This window comes from Marmota monax, unplaced genomic scaffold (assembly GCF_021218885.2).
Source record: "Marmota monax isolate L192 unplaced genomic scaffold, Marmota_monax_Labrador192_F-V1.1 WCK01_AAM20220418_F8-fsc00024, whole genome shotgun sequence".
Taxonomy (NCBI): Eukaryota; Metazoa; Chordata; class Mammalia; order Rodentia; family Sciuridae; genus Marmota; species Marmota monax.
In genome coordinates, this window is record NW_026695224.1 from 4,190,799 (window position 1) to 4,213,040 (window position 22,242).

The following is a 22,242-nucleotide window of genomic DNA, read 5'->3' on the forward strand; positions in this document are numbered from 1 at the left end:
ACGGCCTTCTGCCCCGATAGAAAGCCCACCTAGATCAGTGCATTGTGCCTCCTGGGCTCAGGAGCCTCGGAGTGGACACACAGGGATGACAGTGACCACAAATCGGAATTTTTCTATTGTAAGTGATTTTTCAAAATCTGGCTTCAACAAAAAGAATTGTAGTTTCAGCTTCAGACTCTGGAGGATTCAGGTATTCAAGTAATATGACGAGAGACACAAGCTGTCTCTCCATCACTGGGCCTGCCACCCCTCACTCCCTAATGGTGACTTCATTCCAAGTCCGCACAATGACAGTATGGCTGCCAGCAGGTCTGGCTGTCCTGGCAGTCTCAAGGTCAGTGAGAAAGAGCTATACCTACTTCCCCAAACCTTTATGCTGACCAGCGACCAGCGTCAGTGGGCCAGCCAACATGGGGCACCTACCACTTCCTAAATGCCAGGCATTGTCTGCATTGTCCCCTTGATCTCATGTTTATTTGGGGTTTGAGGAGAGGGTTTTGTTATGTTTTTGCAATACTGGGGATTGAACTCAGGGTCACTCTACCACTGAGCTCCACACCAGCTTGTTCTCAAGTGGGGAGTAAATGTTCACTAGGATTCTTGTAAAGCCTCTTGACAGGGCCCAGAGGAGTCTCATCATGGCTAATGGTCCCAGGGATCCTTGGGCTCCAGGAAAGGAAGGGCTATCCTCCAAACCTCCTCTCCAGAGAGCGTCCCACCTAGGAAGGTCAGGGAAGTCATTTCCCAACTCCTTCCTGCTATGAGACTGCCACAGTGGAAGGGAAGGAGTGAGGACACACACCTACCGCTGGTGACCAGCTGACTCTCCTTTAGAATCTGCTCATGCAGTTGGGCTTATAGAAAGGCGCCTACCTGAGCCAGGTAAGTGCCTAACCTAAAGCAAGGCTAAAGTGGGCAGCTGCTGCTTACCTGCAGCCGTCTGATTCCTTGGTCACCCCTGAGAAGGTAGTGGTAGGGGACAGATTCCCTCTTCTGGATCTCCAAAGGAGCATCTGCTGGAATCACTCCCATGCCAAGCTCCGGCATGTGGGAGCCACAGCTCCACCACTGCCTAGGGCCAAACTCATTCATGCAACAAATACTTACTGGGCATACATTATGTTCCAGGCGCTGTTCCAGGCGTAGGGGGATACACTAAGGATCACACAGGCAAAGCTCCCTGCACTCATGGAGGTGATATTGTCCAGCAGGGCTCAGCAAACTTTTCCTCTAACAAGCAGATAGTATATGTTTGGCTTGGGGGGCCATACGGTCTCCATCGAAAGGATTTAACTGCCTTCCCAGTAGGAAAGCATCCACAAATGGGTGTGGCTGTGTGCCAATAAAACTTTATTTACTTGGGGCTGGGGATGTGGCTCAAGTGGTAGCGCGCTCGCCTGGCATGCGTGTGGCCCGGGTTCGATCCTCAGCACCACATACAAACAAAGATGTTGTGTCCGCCGGAAACTAAAAAATAAATAAATAAATATTAAAAAAATTCTCTCTCTCTCTCTCTTTAAAAAAAAAAAAAAACTTTATTTACTGATACTGACCTTTGAATTCCGTTTTATGCATCCTGAAATAAGAGTGTTCTCCCCCTGCCCAACCATTTAAAAATGTGCAGATGTATAAAACATTCTTAGCGTGAGGGAGGGCCAAATAAATACACTACACGTGATGCCAATAATAAAAAAAGGAGACATACACAACACTTAGATGTGCCAGGTATTGTTCTAGGGCTTATGTAGATTAACTCATTTAATCCTTAGAATAACTCTGGGAGAGGTGTAACCGTTATTGGCTCCACTTTACTGAGAAGGAAAGAAGAAATGCAGAAATTTACATGGAGTGATACTACCAGAAAACTGTGTAGCCAGGATGCGGGCCCAGAACCCCAGTGTGCATGCTTTTATACCTTATTCCTATCCTTCTGCTCATAAAAACCCAATGAAGTGATCAATTTGTTAGCATCTTTGTTGAGCAGACAGTCCTAGGCATCAGATCTACAGTACAGGAAGGAAACTCCAAACAACCGTATCAGACAGGTGTCCTCGCCCTCAGTGTAAAGCAGTTAACCGTAGGTGAGGTCACCCTACTCCCCTTACTCTCAATTTCTTTGCTTTGCCCCAATCACCCTCCCCTACCGCATCAGCTTCTCAGCGTTCCACGTTCTGGCTGCATTTCAACTTGAATTCCACCGCCAGAATGATGTTGGCATCCTTTTAACACTCCCAGATATTCGAGGAGGAAAGATTCAAAGTTAAACAGCACCTGTAGAGACAGAGACCGGGGAGGTTTGGGGGCCTCTGAAAGCCATTTGCTGGAGAGTAAGAGGAAGTCTGGGGGGGATGGGGACGAACCTTGGAAAATAAAAATCTCTTAACCAGGCATCTGCCCCCATCCACTCTGCCCCCCACCCCCAGCAAGCCTTGGCCTCCTGGTCTCTAAGGGAGGGGGCAAGCAGGTGAAGGTTCCCACTCTGGGAACTTGGGGGAAATGCTTCTGGCATTAAACAAAGCCTCTTTATATTTAAACTGCCAGCCCAGGATTTTCAGAAAAGTTTCCCCAAGCGCCACTGAGTGTGTGTGCACAAACAATTACACACCGGCGTAGGCACACAGTGGGATGCACAAATACGCACGTGTGCGCGCTCACGCACCGCCCAGAGGGACCCAGCCCGGCCGCGGCGCCCCCGAACCCCGTGTTCAGTGGAGTGCACACTCGCGCAGGGTCTTGCACACGCGGTGCGGGCGGGAGCGCGAGGGCGGTGTAGTTCCAGCTGGAATTCCAGAGCCACGGGGGGCCGAGGGGCAGGAAGCCGCGCCTCAGGGTGGGGAGGCCGCAGCATGGGGAGGCGGGGCGGGGAGCCCCGGAGCTGGGGGCGCAGGCCGGGGGCCGCGAGTTCCCGGCCCCCCACTGAGGAGCCACCCGGTGGGCAGAGTGGGGAGGATCGTCCTGGAGCCGGGGAGCCAAGGGGGACCACCTGGGACTGGGGCACCCCGTAGGGGGCCGGAGAGGGCTGAGCGCAGGAAGGGACCGGGCGGGGCGGGGAGAGGTCAGGGTGCAACCTGGCGGGCAGGAGGTGGGAACTGCGGCCCAGGGGGGTTCCCAGAGCGAGGAGCCGGGAGACTGCCCCAGGAGGCTCCTCTGTGGGCCGGAGGACAATGGTCAGCACGCTGGGTCGGGCGCCCCCTGCCGCCGTGCGGGGCGGTGGCTCCGCAGACCCCGGGTTCCTTTCCTCTGGGGGTCTGAGGTTACACTGGGCAGGTTCTGTTGGTCCTTCAAGGGCTCGAAAGCTGGGGCACAAGAACCCGTCACTGGCCAATATATTTTTTTTGTTTGTTTCTTTTTGCAGCACTCGGGGGATTGAACCAGAGTGCACTTTACCACTGAAATACACCCAGTCCTTTTTATTTTGAGGCAGATCGTTAAAGTGCAGAGGCTGGCCTTGATCCTCCTGCCTCAGCCTCCTGAGTCACTGGGATTACAGGCTTGTCCATTACAGGCCTGAACATGTGTGATTTTTGCTTTTATTTATTTGTTTGTTTTGGTGGGAGGGGTGGTACTGGGATTGAACCCAGAGCCTCTTGCTTGCCTGGCAAATCCTCTACCACAGAGGTACATCCACAGCCCTTTTCTTGTTTTGTTTTTTTGTTTGTTTTTGCTTTTGATACAAGGTATTAATTCCAAGAGCCCTTCACCACTGAGCCAAATCTCCAGCCCTTTTTTTAAAATAAATTTTTAAGTTATGAGGCTGGTTTTGAACTTGTGATCCTCCTGCCTCAGCCTCCAGATAGAAGCTTTGAGTCGGTCAACCCCCACCCCTCCCCACCCCCACAAATAAGTCTGCAATGAAATTTTGGCATTCACATTGAAAAGAGCATTGTTAAAGAAGTAGGTGATACTGAGGCCCAGAACAGAGAACATCAAACTGTCAAACTCACCAACTCCACAGCTGACCAGAGGCAGAAATGGAGCCCAGATTCATGTCTCCCCACCCTCATCCCTGTGGAACATTATACTGTCTCAGTCCTGAAAGCAAATGGGCTTATTTTCCAAGACCAGATTCAAGTTACCAAGTTAAAAGTAGCTGCCGATCGCTTTCCCCCTTCATTCACTGAACACTTTTTCTGTGCCAGAGCTTTACCTGAGAGTCCTTCCTGCATTGCCCACAGCCCTCCGGTCACATTGGGAAGACAAGGCTCAGTGATGTAATGGAACTTACCTCTCGGGTCCACATCACAGCCAGGATTCAGCCCTGCATCTGGTACCGCGTGTTCGTGTCCTGCTTCTAGCCATTAAATCAGAACTTTGGGGGTACTAGGGAGTCAGTGTTTTTTAAAATCCCCAGGGATTTCCAGTGAGTTGCGCTGATGAAAACCACAGCACTAAATGTCAGACAGAGACTTTCCAGTCCCAAGTTAGCAAGCCAGGGTCTCTGGGCCCAGTCTGCTCCCTGGTGTGTCTCCTTTGATCTCCAGAGGTAGGGTGTACAATTTAAATCCATTACTAGCAACTAAAAATCTATATTTTATCCCAAAATCTGAATTTCTAACTTTTTCAACAGAGAATCAGACAAAACCCATTCCTGACTCGTTTCCTTTCATTGCATGGATAAAATGACCAATAGCTAGAAGGGCAAGGTTTTGTTCAGACACCCACAGCTGAGGTTGAGGGACAGAACTGGTGCTTGGGGGAAACCAGGACTCCTAGCTTTCTGACCTGACCCCAGACGACTGCACGGAATCATTTTAAGATGGAGCTATTCAGGCAAGCAGGAGTGGTACCTTGGCATGTCAGCTTGAGGTAGGATAGAAGAGATACAAAAAAGACAGGTAAAAACGAGACAAAAGAAAGGAAGAAAGACACTTTTTCCTTTCATCTGAAAGCACCGTCGTAAAGTTCCTCATACTTTCACTCCCCAAGCCAGTTTTTCTCCCAGATCTGGCACTCCCAAATCATCACCCACAATCTTCAAGTCGCAGGAAACTCACCACTTAAAAAAACTGCCCCGTGCACTGTTAATGAACCCACTAATACATGCATTTTTAAAATAGGTTGAGAAAGGGAGATAGGAAACCTATAATATAGGGTACTTTCCCAATCTTATCTATTGATCAGATAGTGGAGAAGATGTCAATCTGAGGATCCCTGGAACTCCCAGACCTCATAAGCCATCTGTGATCACCAGACTGATGTCATCTCCACATACCTGCCCAGGCCCACACTCACCAAGTTTCCTTTAAAAGAAGAGCCCCAAAACTGCAGAAGTGCTCTCACTCTTGAGATAGCCTTATTCCCGCCCACCCCACCCCCTTTTTTTTGTACCAGGGACTAAACCCAAGGACCACTGAACCACTACATCCCCAGCCCCTATTTTTATTTTTTATTTTGAGACAGGTTCTTGCTAAGTTGCTGAGGCTGGCCTTGAACTCGTGATCCTCCTGCCTGAGCCTCCCTAGTTGCTGGGATTATGGGTGGGCACCATGGCACCTGGTTCAAATTCTCTCTTGAATGTGTGTACTCCTTGCTTTCCTAAATAAATCTATGTACCTCAATGTCTGACACAGGCTAGAATTCTTTACTGTCACATACATTAAGGACCCCTGAGTTGAGGTCCTTCTCCAGTGACAAGACAAATCCGAAGCCAACCCCTTGGCTTCTACAGTCCTGTGCTCTTTCCTGCTCCACAGTCTTGTGCGAGACCCAGGAGGCTCCAGCAGGTGTGAGCCTCCATAGATGCTTTCAACAGCCCAGTACTCACAGGTGGGCGTGTAGGCTAGCTGGGGCGCTGTCAGGGGCAGGGTGGGATCCCGCGGAGCAGGAGCTGTCTTAGGTGAGAGCCAGGCAGACCTCTAGGAATCAGATCCCCAAGTGAAGGGGATGGACGGATTCACATTCTCAGCCCCTTGGAATGAAAGAGGGGGCTGGGGTCCCTTCCTCCCCACACTGCAGAATGGCCAACAGAGGTTAGAACAGACTAGGAGAAGGTGAGCCCTGGGAGAGACCTCGGAACTGAACTGGGATGAGGTGGCAGATGGGCTTCATCTCACATGCCATCTGGCATGGGGGGCGGAGGGCTTCCCAGGTGGGTGCTGCAGGAAGCAAGGCCAGGATGGGAAGGCCGAGGGTCAGCATGGCATGGGCAGGAGGTGGGGCCCAGATAGGACAGGCCATGAGGCCACTAAGCTTTGATTCATCATAGGAGAGATGGGAAAATGCCGACAAGGGTTTAGGGGTTAAGGACCAACTGAGGCCAGAGGACTCTGCAGGCTGCAGAGTAGGATCAGAGCTGCCAGATAGACGCAGTGCTGGGGGCTGGGTGGCGGCTCAGTGGTAGAGCGCTGGCCTAGCACGTGCGAGGCACTGGGTTAGGTAGAGATATAAATAAATAAAATAAAGTTATTGTGTCCCTCTGGAACTTGACAAACAAGACACAGTGCAGGACAGGGTGACCAGATGGGTGTGGAGATCCGGAGACACCCCTACCCCCCCTCCCACACAGACACACAGAGCCCAGGCCAGATTACAGGGACCTGTGCCCAAGTGGTAAGCTGGGATCAAGTCACTGCCAGCTACCATTTCCACAAGTCAGATTGGGAGCTGGGAACCTTCTCTTGGTCTCCAACTCCTTAAAACACCAGCAAACCAGCTGGCCCACGCCTGTAATCCCAGTGACTCGGGTGGCTGAGGCAGGAGGATGTGAGTTCAAAGCCAACCTCAGCAACTTAGTGAGGCCCTGAGCAATTCAGTCAGACCCTGTCTCTAAATAAAATATTTTAAGAAGGGCTGGGGATGTGGTTTAAGCACCCCTGGGTTCCATTCCAGGTGCCAACCCCCACCCCAGCAGCTCAGATGTTCAAGGCCAACAGGGCCACGAGGCACCCACAGGAGGATCCATCCTGGGCTGTTACGGATGTAGCCTGTGATTTGAGGAGCCATACACCCCTCTCAGGTCTTAGTGGGTGGGGGGGTCTGATGGTGGTCTTCCAAGCCGACCACATTGGCTAGATTTTCTCACCTCAACCATAAACAACGTGGCCATAGGACAAGGGCTGCAGAAGATGCCGGAAGTGTGGGCTGAACGGCCACTTTGGAGGCAGAAAAGAGGTATATGAAGGACACCTTGTGAGTTTCAGGATGAAGTCTGTCCAGCAAAGGCCACAGATCTCCCAAGACGTCCCTGAGGGTCCTTCTTATCATATGTCCTCAGTTCCCGGGCCTCTGACTCAGGGAGCAGTTTGCAGATACACCTGGCCGCTGTCAGGGACAGCTGCAGGAGCATCTCTGCCCAGGAGACCAGACCACCAGGATCCAGAGGCTCTGGTCCCTGCCCAGGACCCCAGGCACCGTCCCATCTCCCTTCTGAGGCTGCCTGTTGGGGGGAGCCAGAGGATGGACCTGGGGCTGCGGGAAGGGCAGGGCCCCTCCCTACTCTCCTCGCCAGCCACGTGTCCTGGGGCAAGCCACCTCCCGGCCTTGCCCAGCGCCTGGGGTGGCAGTGAGAGCTGGACGAGCAGATGGAGGAGGAGCGCCTGAGGCCACGGACCAGCGCTCTGTCCCAAGCCAATGTCCAGAGTCCAGTGTTCACAGTTGGGCTGGACCGGGGAGGGGCTTCCAGGGTCAGGGGAGGCCGACCCTACGGGGGGAATGAGACGGACATCATTACCCGAGGTACATGTATGATGGCAGAATGGTGCGACTCTACATCATGTACAACCAGAGAGTGAAAAACTCTGCTCCCTTTGTGTACAAGGAATCGAAAAGCTTTCTGCTGTCGTGTGTAACTGATTAGAACTAATAATGAATTAATTAATTAAAAAAGAGTCACAGAGGTGGCCTTTGTGTCTGGGCAGCTAGGGGCAGGAAGGGAGGCAGCATCTTTGAGTTTGGAGTCCGATTTGTGTGGGTTCAAATCCTGACCCTGCCACATGCTTGTGTGACCTTGGGCAAGTTATTTAGCCTCTCAGATCCTTTATTTTCACATCTATAAAATGAGATGAATAACTACAGAAAATATTAAAGCCAGGTGCCTCTGTAGTAGTCCCAGCTACTTTGGAGGCTGAAAGAGGAGGATTGCTTGACCCTAAGAGTTTGGGCCCAGACCTCATTTCAAATAAATCAATAATAAAAGCCAGCATTAAGTTCTAGAAATTGCTCTAAACACTTTAAATGCTTTATATCATTCTATAATACCACACTGGTGTGTAGGTGCTATTTTAGTCCCAGGGGATACAAGAGGAAATCAAGGCCCAGAGAAGCAAAGTAATTTCACCAGATCACATAGCTAATAGGTGGCAGATGATCCCGACAAGGTCCCTAATTCCCACCTTCCAGAGTTAATGAGGATCAGCTTGTCACACGCAGGTCATAGTATGTGTTTGCTGTTGTTATTGTGGTGATGGTGGCTGTATTAGTTTGCTAGAGCTGCTGTAACGAGGATCACTGATTTTCTCTCTCTCTCTTTCTTTCCTTCTAATTGGATGACTTAAACAATCAAAAGTCTGAAATCAAGTGTTGGCAGAGTTAGTTTCTGCTGAGTCTTCCTTCCTTAGCTGTCTTCTCCCTGTGTCTTCACCTGGTCTTCTTTCTGTTTGTGTCTGTATCCTCTCCTTATGAAGATACCTGTCCTATCGAAGTATGGCCCATACTCATGACTTTGTTTTTGTTTTTCCCAGAAATAAACTTGCTTTGTAATCAATATATTTTCTGGACCTTGGAATCTAACAGGACACCCGGAACCCAAAGTTCCCTGTGAGTTTAAAACTGTGCAGGGGATCAGGAGGGACCCAAGGCCAGGTGTGGACAGAAGGAGGAAGTAGACTCTGGAGTGATGAGTTCTGCCCTGAGTGGGGGTGGGTAAGTGGAAAAGGAGGCGAAGGCTGGGCACACGCCTGTAATCCCAGCGGCTTGGGAGGCTGAGGCAGGAGGATCGGGAGTTCAAAGCCAGCCTGAAAAACTTAGTGTGGACCTAAACAACTCAGTGAGGTCTTGTCTCTAAACAAAATACAAAATAAGGCTGAGTGCCCCTGAGTTCAATCCCTAGTACCAAGAAAAAAAAAGAAAAAAGAAAAAAAGGGAGGGATTCAGCCCTGTAGTGATTCAGACCTGGGAGTGGGGGTGGCTGTCCCCTAGAATGTATGGAGAGTCACATGCTCAGCAGTCACCGGGACACAGTAGTAGAGGCAGAAGTGTCCAAGGAACATCAACTCAATAGCGTGGGGGAGTGGCTCTTGTTTCGTGTACCTGTGGCAGAGGAAGCGCAGCTAGTCCCAGGAGAATTAGCGGGTGTGTAGAGGCCCAGGGGGAAGTTGGAGGCAGCTGTCCTCCTGTACACTCCCAAATGCCCACCCTCCGAGCTGTGTTGGCCTCTTTTTAACTCAACTTTAAAGACTCTGTCACCAAATACAGTCACAAGCTGAGGTACGGGGGGGTTAGGACTCCAAAACATGAAATTCGGAACAGGCACCATTTGGTCCATAGTGGTGAGAAATGTGGCTCCCCGTTACCATGGCAGGGACAGAGAGGGAACAGGCTGGAGGACAGACAGCAGCTGCCCAGATGCCCCCGGTCCTCAGGCCTGATGGTCAACTCCCCAGAGCCAAGGAAGGCTGGACACCACATCAGGGCCACCTCCCTGAGGAAGAAGCCTGTGGGGCAGAGGCCTTCACACATCTGGGCCTGGGATGGACATTCAGGCCCAGCACTTTGGGGACGGTTTCCCCAGTCCTTGCCTGTCCCCAGGGCCACACAGGGTACCCGGGCTCCACCCTGCCAGTCATGCTTTCTCCCACCCAGGTGGACCAAGAGCATGTCTCACGGCCGGGAAGCCTCCTGAGGCTCCTGTTCTCCCTCAGGAAGTGCCGTCTCAAGCTCAGTGGTAGAGATCTGGACCAGCAGGCGTGAGGCCTTGGATCCTTCCCCAGCATCAAAAAAAGAAAAACTCTGCCCGGAAGGAAACGAAGACAATAAAAAGGTTTTTCCAACCCCCTCAGGAACCCTGGGCTCTTCAGCCTTGGTTTTTCCCCACCTCATGCGCAATCTGGGTTTGGCCAGCCTGGGAGTGGTGGCTGACACCCCACCCTCGCGCCCCACCAGCCACAGTGTGGCCCTGGAGCCTTCTGGAAGGCAAGTCCTGAAGCCAGCACAGCCAGGCCTGGGCTCATCCTGGGGTCACATGTCCTTTTTTCTCCCAAAGATATCTCCTTCCTTCCAACTAGCCGCCACCTCCCTAGGGCTGGCCGCCCCTGCTCTCTCCTCCTCGATGGTCCCCGGACTTCTCCTGTGGATCAGCCACCAAACAGCCAGCGGGACCTTCTCACACATACACCTGACCATTTTGCTCTGCTAGGAGCACCAGACCAGGGCAGGAGGAGGCTGGTGCACCTTTTTGGGCACTGGGGATGGAAACCAGGGCCTCGGGGGTGCCAGGCAAGCGCTCTGCCACCAAGCCCCAGCCCCAGCCCCAGGACTACACTTTGTTCTTTCTTCCCTCTCCACTGGGGACTTGGTCAGAGTTCCTAAGGGTCTGGAGGGCGGGTAGTTTCTTTGGCAAAGCAGGGATCAACCGTGAACGCACCAGAGTCTATCTAAAAAGAACAGATTTTTTAAAAATTAAAAGAAAAAACAACAGTAAGCGCAGCTGTATGGCCTGTGGTAAGAACAGCCCCAGGCCAGTTGTGCTCCTGGGTGACCTTACCCCAGAACGGGGGCCAGCTGATGGGCAGACCCCCGCTAAGGTGGTATTATTGCCTGAAGTCCAGACCAGGATGGTGGCCAACCTCGTGTCCTTCCAAAGGTGGAAAAGTCTGGGCATAAATGGACAGAAGGAGAAATAATCACTGAGGGTCAAGAAATGATTGGAAGGAGGGAAATTCAAGGAACACGGATACCTGGAGAGGCTCAGAGCAAGAGAGGACAGTCTCTCTTAGGCCAATCAGAGCAGATTCCTGAAAAGACAAAGCCATCTGACAAGACCACTTCTGTTTTTGGAACCTGACAAGATCAAATGGAAGCCTGCAAACCTGGTGACCTAGTTCTGGGAAACATTTCCATATGTCTGAAGGGTGGAATGGACTAATTATTCATGATTGAATGGACTTCTAGTAATACTCATGTCTTCTGAGTTGCGCATCACTTCGCAGCAAGGGATTTGTGTTTGAAGTCCACCGACTGTGATATTGTGGTTGATTGATTGATTGATTGATTGATTTGTGTAGGACTTGGAGTTGAGCCCAGGGGTGCTCTGTCACTGAGTTACATTTGTGGCTCTTCATATTTTATTTTTATGAGGCAGGGTCTCGCTAAGTTGCCAAGACTGGCCTCCAACTTGGGAACCTCCTACTTCAGTCTTCCTTAGTTGCTGGGATTATAGGCAAGCGCCACCTCTCCCAGCTGACATTGTGATTCATAAATAAAGAAAATATTTTGGAGCCATGCATGGTGGTGCACGCTTATAATCTCCGAAGGCTGAGACAGGAGGATCCTAAGTTCAAGGCCAGCTTCAGTAACTTAGCAAGATCCTGTCTCAAAATAAAAAAGTACTGGGGGTATAGCTCAGTGATAGAGCACCCCTGAATTCAGTCCCCAGTACTATAACACACACACACACACACACACACACACACACACACACATTATGGTCTTCATTCCCAGTCCCTGGCACAGAGTTCCTAAATGCTTGCAGTTTTCTAGGTGATAGTGGTGTCTTTTGCTTTAATGAGGTGACTTTCTTGGTAGTTTTCAGGATGGGGGCTGGTCACCAGCATGATCAAGCCATTATTAGAAGCTTGGATCCTTCCATGTCAGTCCTCATCCTCTAGGGAGGGGAGAGGGGCTGGAGATTAGGTTGAAAATAAAGCAGGCCTAGGGCTGGGGTGTAGCTCGGTGATGGAGCGCTTGCCCAGTGTGCAAATCCCAACTCTGCCCAATCAGCCAGTCGGTCGTACCCCCAGGATAAAACACTCCTAAACATTCTGAACTCTGGGGACTCAGGGTATTTCCAGATTGGTGAATACATCCATGAGCCAGGAGGGCCATGCTTCCCAACTCCACGGGAATGGCAGCTCCTGCCCTGAGGACCGGTTCAGAGCTCATCTGACCCTAAGTACTTTCATCGATGTCCTTTATCATATCCTTTAATGAACCAGGAGGCAAGTTCCCCTGAGTTCTGTGAGCCCTCTTGTTTAGTTATCAAACCTGAGGTGGGCACCGTGGGAACCCCAATTTATTTTAGCCAGTTGGTGTGACATACAGGTGACACTCTGTGACTTACAAGTGGCATCTGGACTGGGGTGGGGGCAGGCTTGTGGGGCTGAGCCCTTCACCTGTGAAATCTAACTTACCTCTCAATGGTGTCAGAATTGAGCTGAATGGGCAGGTCACCCAGCAGACGTCCATTGGAGAAGTGTGTGCAGGAGAGCCACCCCCACACCTGGCCACTGAAGTCCTCTGTGCTGGCCGTTGAGAGTGCAGGAAGAAAAAAACAGTTTGCTTTTTCTGTTATATAAGCACTAAGTGTGCTCTCACTTGCTGTCAGCTCCTACGGACTCCCACGAGCCCTCCTTCTCCAAGGGCTTTGATCCTCTCTGTTTTCTGAGCATCCACGGCAGAGCTGACCTTGGGCCAGCATGCCCACATTCCCAGCATCCTCTGCAGCTGGGGCCTGGGTCTGTTGGGCTCAGTTGGTGGAGGAAACCTATCTCTTGTGTTCACTCCAGGACTTCAAAGAACTAGGGAATGATTTGTTCAGCCGAGACAGGTCTGAGCTTCAAGGTCTCCCACCGCCGAGCCATGCTCGCTACTTGGGAATATTTTAGCCAGAATCTGGGACTGAGCCTAGGGCAGGGAATAGGGGTGTGATCACTCTGCCCAGGGACCCACACCCCCTGATAGGCTCAGTTTCCCCCAACTCTCCCTGGACACCACAGTAGCCGCTAGCTCTCCTTCCAGGGCTCATACTTTCTAGAAGGAATGGTCAAAGTCACTGTATTAGTTTCCTGTTGCTGCTATAACGAATTTGCACAAATGAGGGATTTAAAGCAACACAAACTTATCTTATGGTCCTGAAGGCCACAAGTCAGAAGTGGGCCCCAAGCTCCTCCCCCGCCCTCCAGTGTTGTCACGCTCCATTCTTTCTGGAGCATTCCGGCCCTTTCCAAGTCCTGAAGGCCTCGTGCATTCCTTGCCTTGTGGCCCCTTCCTCCATTTTCAAAGCCAGCATCTGCAGATCTCTTCCCTCCTCTCCTCTTCTGCCTGCCTCTGCTACTCCAAAGGACCCTTGTGATTCCACTGCCCCTGGCCCCAGTGGAAGAAACCAAGGGCATCTTTTTATCTTGAGGCCATCTTAGAGCAACCTTGATTTCATCTGCAACCTTAATTCCCCCTTGCCACCTTATATAACGTATTTACAGACTCCAGGAATTAGGACATAGATGTCTCTGGGGGGCCATTATTCTGTCTACCACAGCAAAAGACACCATGCCTCCCAGCACTGGGAAAACAGAAAAAAGAAAAGAGAGTTACAACCAACAATAAAAAATTAAAAAAAAAGAAAAGAGAGTGAAAAAAAAAAAGTCATCATGCCCCAGTTAGAAGGCACAGGTGGCAGTTAGGAGAGTTGGCCCTGGAGGCACTCACCTGGGTTCAAGTTCACCAGCAAAGTTACCTTGGGCAAGTTGCTTCATTTCTCCAAACCTCAGTCTCCTCGTTTTTAAAATGGAGGATAATGTGATACATCTATACAATGGAATACTACTCAGCAGTGAAAAGGAATAGATTATGACTATATCACAGCAGGGTGGACAAATTTTTATGAGTGAATGAAGCCAGATTTTTGTTAAAAGCACATATCACGGGATTTTGTTTATATATAATTCTAGGAAATGTAAAATATTTTATAGTGTCAGCAGATAGGTAGTTACTTGTGCTCAGAGAGTGAAATTACAGGGTGCATAAAGAAACTTTTGGGCAGGTACACACTTGTTATCCCAGACACTCAGGAGGCTGAGGCAGGAGGATAGCAAGTTTGAGGACAGCCTGGAAAATGCAGTGATTCCGTCAACAATTTTATAAGACCCTATCTCAAAACAAAAAAATAAAGGGGTTGGGAATGTAATGCAATGGTAAAGTACCCCTGAGTTCAATCCCCGGTATCCAAAAAGAAAAAGAAAGAAAATTTGAGGATGATGGGGTGATGGAGAAGTTCACTATCTTGATTGTGTACATGGTTTTGTGGATGTATATAATAAATTGTTCACTTTAAAATATGTAGTTGGGGCTGGGGATGTGGCTCAAGCGGTAGCGTGTTGCCTGGCATGCATGTGGCCCCGGGTTCGATCCTCAGCACCACATACAAAAAATAAAGATGTTGTGTCCGCCGAAAACCAAAAAATAAATATTAAAAAAACCTCTCTTTTTTAAAAAACATATGTAGTTGACTATATGTCAAAAATATGTATTGTTGGGGCTGAGGTTGAGGCTCAGCGGTAGAGCACTCGCCTAGCACGTGTGAGGCGCTGGGCTGGATCCTCAGCACTACATTAAAAAAAAAAAAAGAGAAATGAAAGTAAAGGTATTGTGTTCAACTACAACTAAAAATAATATTTTAAAATATGTATTGTTGATTGCACATTGTTTAACCCCCAGTAAAGCTGTTTGAAAGTGAATTCCACTATACCAACATCCATCAAGTCCCACAATGTAATTATGTGAATATCTTCCCGATACTTCGGTCAGGTAGGCCAGCACTGGCCACAGTGGTTCATTCATTCATTCATCAAATGTAACCTCCATTAAGCAGCCCCAGTGCTAAGACATGAAGATGGACCTGCTGGGTGCCTGGTCTAAGGGGAGAAATGGATGAAGAAACAGGTCCACATGGTGAGGAATGGGGCCCTGGAGACCCACACACAGGAAGCCACCAAGGCAAGGAGGAATCGGGGAAGGCTTCATAGAGGAGGAGGCAACATTTTTATGGGTCTTGAAGAATGTGTAGGAGTTTGCCATGAGAAAAAGAGTCATCTATGGCTGTGTAACGAATTACCCACCACTTACAACTTGTGGGAACCGTCTTATTATGTTCTTAAGAGTCTACAGGTCAGGGGCTGGGGCTGGGGCTCAGCGGTAGAGCGCTTGCCTTGCACATGTGAGGCCCTGGGTTCCATCCTCAGCGCCACATAAAAATAAATACATTAAATATTCTGTCCATCTACAACTAAAACAAAACAAAACAGAACAACAGTCAGTAGGTCAGGAATGTGGGCAGGGCAGGGTGGAGGGAGCTTGTCTCTGCTCCTAGAGTCTGAGGTCTCAGTAGAAAAACTAGAGACTGGAGCAACTTAAAAACTGGGGGCTGACATGATGTGAGATCTCCTGTGTCTGCCCAGGGTGACCCAGACACTGGGACAGCCAGCCCCTCTCCCACAGGTGTGGCATGGGTGGGCTCCTTCCCATCAGGGGGCCTCAGAGACGCAGTACTGCACTGGAGAAGAGGCTCTGCACTGCTTGTGTGCAGCCTTGGAAGTCACAGGCAGGACTCCCCTGCATTCTCTTGGCTGAGGCATCCTAACCCACCCAGATTCCAGGGGCGCTGATGGGGGACTGCTCCAGTGTGCTCAGGGAGCGTGGCTGATGATGGAAACATCAGATGTATCCCTGGAGCACTTACTTACCCATGCCAACACCATTCTGAGGTCCTTAAGCAGGAACTCATGGAGTCCCCCATCATCCTGAGGCGTGGGGAACTCTACAAAGTCAGAAAGTGGGCAAGCAGGAGAGCTGAGACTTGAACCCAGGCACCTGGCTGCACTGTCCAGGCACCAGCCATTACACCACACTGCCTCCTCTCAGCAGAGACCAGCGTGGCTGGACCATGTGGCGCCAATGGGGAGGGCTGGAGCTGCGTCTGTAGGGGGGCAGGGGTCCAGAACCTGAAGACCCCTGCCAGACACATGGAAGAGCCTGGAGTTCGGGCCAAGAACAGTAGGGAGCCAGGGAGGGGACTTGTGCAGGAAAACAGCGTGACCAGACCTGTGTCTCCGGATGAGCCCTGCAGGGATGGGCAGAGCGGGAACTGAAGGAGCCAGAGCCAGAGATGGCAGCAAATCAACAGTTGCTGCAAGGGCTCAGGGAGGACCTTGATGTGGGGAAGACAGGACGGGCTCCATGAGGGGGTCAGTAAGCGCTGTCCTTCAGATGGTCTGCAATCCTTGAATATCTTGCGTTTGAATGACATTCTTTCTTTCTTTCTTTTGATGCTGGAAATTGAAATCAGGGGTGCTCAACCACTGAGCTACATCCCCAGCACCCCGCTTAAAGACGTTTCTTATTTTAAGACAGGCTCTCTCTAAATTGCTGAGGATCTCACCAGGATGCCGAGGCTGGCCTCCTGAGTTGCTGGGATGATAGGCAAGTGCCACTGTGCCTGGCTGGAAGAACATTCTTACAATATATATACAATTAAAAAATCAAAAATAAATAAAAATTTAAAATAGTACAATGCATTTAACATTGTAAAACGTATGTAAAGTATAATAAATAAAATGTTTATATATTATGTAACAATATATAAATATGTAATGTAAATATATAAATAACATAAATATAGAACATAATATCAATGCATAAATAATGTATAAATACATAATATAAATAATATATATGTATATATGTATTTGTGTGTGTTTGTATTATAAAAGTCATACATATATCTATATGATTTTTTGGTGCTGGGGATGGAACCCAGGGCCTTGCTCATGCTAAACGTGTGCTCCTCCACTGAGCTACACCCTCAGCCCCTAATTTATATTAATTATAAATTATAAAAAGTTAAATTATAATTTATATTATTATGCTTTTATAATAATATGTATTGTAGTATATAAAATATGGGATATAAAAATTCTTACAACATATTTTAAGCCCAGCTTAAAATAGAAAGCTCAAACTGTACTCCAATTTATATCTTTATTATCTATTTCTTTACTTTGGTGGTCCCGGGAAGAGCTTTAAGCGCGTTGAGTGAGTGCTCTCCCTCTCACTGATCGACATCCCTCTCGTAATCTCAATTTATTTTATTTTACTTATTTATTTTGGTCCTGGGAATTGAACCCAGGGATGCTTTACCACTAAGCTACACTCCCAGCCCTTTTCATTTTTTAAATTTTGAGACAGGGTCAAACTAAGTTGGTGAGGCTGGCCTTGAACTTGCTGTTATTTGGTGTGTTGCTGGGATTACAGGTTTGCAACACCACGTCCAGCACCTTGATTCTATGTATTTTTATTTATTTTTGTTTTTGTGGTGCTGGGGATGGAACCCAGGGCCTGCTGCACTGAGATACATTCACAGTCTTCCGTTTGTTTAAAATTCACTGACCTCCTGTGCGGTTTACTCTCCTCCGGCCCCTACCTACTCTCTTGGCCTCTCTGTCCTCTGGCTTTCCTTATACTGCAGATCCCCTCAACCGGGCTCCTCTCTCTTGGGTGTTCTGAGTCCCTCTAGGTAAGGCCACAACTCCTGGTGGCCCCTCTGCCACAGATCCAGCACTCACTGCATTCTGGCAACACCCCTGCTCACCCCCCAAATGATACAACTACACACACACACACACACACACACGCACGCACGCACGCACGCGCGCGCGTCTAGATGGAAACACCTCAAATTGTAAATAGGACTTATTTATTTATTTTTAAATATTTATTTTTAGTTGGACACAATATCTTTATTTCATTTATTTATTTTATGGGGGGCTGAGGATCGAACTCAGGACCTCGCATGTGCTAGGGGAGCGCTCTCCCCTGAGCCACAACCGCAGCCCAGTATTTGGCATTTATTCAGGTCGTAGGATCAGAGGCATTTTTCTATACTTTCTACTTTTCTGAATTTTTTGCGATGAACTCGTATACCTTCCATAACTTAACAAAACAGCATGCTGGGGCTGGGGGTGTGACTCGGTGGTAGAGCGCTTGCCTAGCCTGTGCAAGGCCCTGGGTTCCATCCTCAGCACCACCCAAAACAAACAACCACAGAGAGTCGTCATGCCTCTCCCTCCCCCTCCTCTCTCTCTCCTATCACTGGCTCTGGAGGAAGCCAGGGGCCCTGTCATGGTGACACTCAAGCAGCCCCAAGGAGAAGTCAGCATAATGAGGAACCGAGGCCTCCTGCCAACAGCCAAAGGAGTGAGCCACCTCCCAGCAAATCCTCCAGCCCCAGCCCAACCTTCAGACAACAGCGGTCCTGCAGCCCCATGAGGGACTGATCCGGAGCACCCAGCTGAGCCACCCTGGTTTCTGACCCGCAGCCTATGTGGAAGAGGATTCAGCGTATTGTGTTAACGCCACTTTTAAGCTAGGGTCATTTGTCACAGAGAAACATCACTAATAGAGCGTTAGGAATGGAACCCTGGATTCCAGTTGGGATGTTAGGTTAGATGAGATTCAAGACCGGGAACTGTCCCGGGGAGAGGGTAGTCTCCCTTTGGGGGACGTTGAGCTCGGGGGTCTTGGGTGAAGGTGGCCCATGGACCATGGGTATAAAGGCTTGAAGGTTAAAAGGGAAAGATCAGGAGAGGGAGGGGTGGGAAAAGACACTTAGGGAGGAGTTCATGGAGCCGAGAGAACAGGGCCCAGGAAGACCACAGTGGAGGGGGCCGAGGAGAGGCCATCAGAGAGGCAGAAAGAGACTAGAGATCAGAGTAGTGTCTGGGAGAGGGAGAGCTTTGGAAAGCCATGGACTGAGAGGGGACTGTGAAGTCCCCAGGGGCACCATGGTGGCCTTGCTGAGAGAGTAGCTCCAAGTTTTCAGACTTCTAAGTTCTGGCTGAGGGCTTTCCTCAGTGAAGTCACTCCTCAGTATCCTGGACACCCTCCCTGTCCCCACACGGATACCAAAATCCCTGGGTGCTCAAGTCCCTTAACAAAATGGCGCAGTATTTGTGTGTCACCTGTGCCTACTTCCTGTACTTTCAACCAGCTCTAGAGGACTTACAACGCCTAATACAATACACATGCTATGGAGATCACTGTCATACTGCAATTTTATTTAAATCATGTTTTATTGTTGCATTCCTATTTTTAAAAACCTTTTCTCTCCACAGTCCAATCGGTGGATAAGGAACCGGAAGGTTGGGCCGACTGTCCGTCCTCCCACAAAGGACAACCCACCCTCACCCTGGACCAAGAATGTTCAGGCAGATTCTCCAACCCTGGGAAACGGATCACCTAGAGCTGGTGGGGAGAGGGGCTCCTCACATGGGTGGCCCCTGTTCTTTGTGCTTACTCTGTTGGGAGTGGGTTTGTTTGATTTTTTTTTTTTCATTCTTTTTCCCTTGTACCTTTCAAGAGCTTTCTCAATTTCCTCATCCTCTTTCCATGCTCCTGTCGGGGGAATGAAGTGTAGAGAAACCCACCTCTAAGCACACACTCCACAGAAACGCACTTACGGATCCACACTTTCAGGCTGTTGGTAGGTGGGTGTGTGGGGTTCCTCTTAAGATCCAGCCTCTTCTTGAGTAATTTCACTGGTGGCAACTTCAAGGGGAGGGAAGGCCCCTTCAAAACTCCACACAGCATCCACGTGGGACCAACTTGCCTTCCCTGAGTTCTCAAAGCCCAATTTAATCCAAGCTTATTAACACATAACATTTTAATTTGCCTTTTCAATACGTTCTGCACTGTATAAGCGTAACAAATTTAATAATATCAGAAGTAAGGATTTCATATGTTAATTACAATGCTCTACTTCTTCAAGAAGCTCCATCCAGTTGGGGGTAACCCCTGTGGAAAAGAGATTGCTGTAAAGAGAGACAGTTTCTGGTCCTTCCCCCCCCCCTGCATTCCCCATATCGCTGTATTGAAAGAAATCCAAAAGGAAAAAAATAAATAAATTTCTTAGGTACAAAAAAATGATCTGAAATCTCATGTTCTCCAGTGTCTCCATGTGGGTTGCTCCAGAAGCAGAGAATGAGCTAAGGGTCCCAGTGTATGTTGTTTACTTGGAGCCAGGATGTCCCCGAGGGGAGAGGGAAATTAAGGGGAAGAGGAGCCATCAGTAAAAGATGTATTATGGATCCTGCTGCCTATCCTGCTGGGAACTCTGGGACCCAGGACAGGACATGTCCCACTTCAAAGTTATCACCAGAGAGGGGAGGGTCTGTCAATCATTGGTTAAGAGCTATTTCCAGGGGCCATTAATTCCCTGGCAGTCCACTGCATGGTGGCAACATCGGCCCCAGTTCCCAGATAAAGCCACAGACAAAGACAGGCAGGCGCGGGCAGCAGAAGTCGGGCTGGTGCATGCGGAAGGGGTCAGAGTGGAGGAAAGGGGGTGGGACAGACATCCCCTGGGATGATACAGCCAGGGGCACAACCTCCAGCCCCAGCATGAGCTTGTTAGCTCCTGGATTGTACCAACGTTCAATGCAGCTCTGAATTTTCCTGGGCCAGGAGAGATTCTCAATCTTCAGAGCTAAACCAGCCAGCAAATAATTTTGAGCATTTATAAGGCACTAGGTACTAGTTAGGCCTGGAGACTCAGTTATGAGTCTTGACTTTTGTCCTGTACATGCATTCAGTGTGCAGACTATCGCCTAGAGGTGGCACGTGAACATCTAGTGGCAGACAGGGTCACTCTAGGGGGTTGCAAGAACACTTTTAATTTTTACTTTGTTAGTTATATATTTATTTTAATGAGTATCCAAAACGTAGTTTACCATTCAACTCTAGTTTGGTTTTTCCTTTTCTGCAGCGCTAAAGATCAAACCCAGAGCTGGGCATGGTGGCCCACGCTTATAATCCTAGTGACTCAGGGGGTTGAGGCAAGAAGATTGCAAGTTCGAGGCCAGCCTCAGCAATTTAGTGAGGTCCTGAGCACCTTAGTGAGACCCCATTTCAAGATAAAATATTAAAAAGGCTGGAGATGTAGCTAAGTGGTAAAGCACCTTGGGCTCAATTGCCAGTTCAAAAAAACAAAAAGTTCCAATCCAGGACCTCATGTCTGTTAGGCAAGTGATCTGCCACTGAGCTACATCCTCAGTCCTTGGTTTTCATAGATACTATTGCTTAGGACCTGGCTGAGTTTAAAAAGTGAGCCAATCCAAAAGGTTACTAATGGATGAATGGATAAAAAAAAAATGTAGTTAACACCAAACCCGGGTAAATATTAGGCATAAAAAAAATAAAATTCTGACACACGCTCTAACATAGATGTACCTTGAAAATGTTATGCTAGGTGAAATAAGCCAGACTCAGAAAACAAAATCATGGCAGGATTCCACTTGCCTTAGGTACCTCGAGTGGGAATATTCAGGGAGACGGAATAGAATAGATATCACTGGAGGCTGTGGGGAGAAGGGAAGGGGGAGTTATTATTTAATGAGGACAGAGTTTCTGTTTGGGATGATGGAAAGTTCCAGAGATGTGTAGAGGGATGGTTGCATAACTTATTGCCACTGGAACCTGGAGGGAATGATGGTTAGGGGCTGAGGAGGCAGCTCAGTGGTAGAATGCTCGTCCAGCCTCCACGAGGCCCTGGGCTCAACCCCTAGAAACACACACACACACATATGCACATACACATGTACACACACACAGACATGCACACCCCGACACACACATATGCACATGCACACACACACACACACATGCACACATACAGACATGTGCACACACACACTCATATGCACACACACATGCACACACGCATGGTTAATGTGGTAAACTTTATGTCATGTCTATCTTACTCCCGTAAAAAAAAGTGTGAGCAAATGAAAACATTGATCTAAATAAAAATACCAAGTAATGTACACCTGGCAGCGCCCTGCAGCAAAGGATGTTTGAGGAACTGTCAGGTGAACTTAGAGAAATGACAGGTGGCTGGACGAAGGGTCAGGTAGACTCAGGAAGCAGATCCAAGATCTTGCCAAGGTGAAGAGGGAGGAAAGACACGGCAGGGACATCCTCTCCCGCCCTGGGGACAGCGGTGCTCTGCTCTGCTGGGGAGGACGGGGCAGAGCAGGTGCCAGTCGTCCCACAGGAGGGGTAACGCAGCTGGCTGCAGGCTGCTCCGGGAGCACAGCTCTTCCCCACTTCTGGTCCAACTCGTGAACAACGTCAAGGGGCCAGAGAAAACCCCTCAGAAGTCAAGGGTTGGCAGCCTGAGGCCACGAGATGGGCCCGCCCACCATGGGGGGGGGGGGCTATGACAGGTGCCAACGTGTCCGTGACAATAGTGCAGCTCCAGGC

At 49.4% G+C, this 22,242-nt stretch overlaps 1 long non-coding RNA gene across 1 annotated transcript; it reads right to left on the minus strand.

Annotated features, from left to right (window-relative positions):
- Nucleotides 1-1,329: 1,329 nt before the first annotated feature.
- Nucleotides 1,330-7,416, minus strand: LOC124086282 (uncharacterized). Its single transcript, XR_006849761.2, has 3 exons — nt 7,022-7,416; nt 2,145-2,271; nt 1,330-1,467 (listed from the first exon to the last, which is right to left on the minus strand). It is a non-coding gene; the product is annotated as an uncharacterized LOC124086282 (long non-coding RNA).
- Between the last annotated feature and the right edge of the window lie 14,826 nt (nt 7,417-22,242).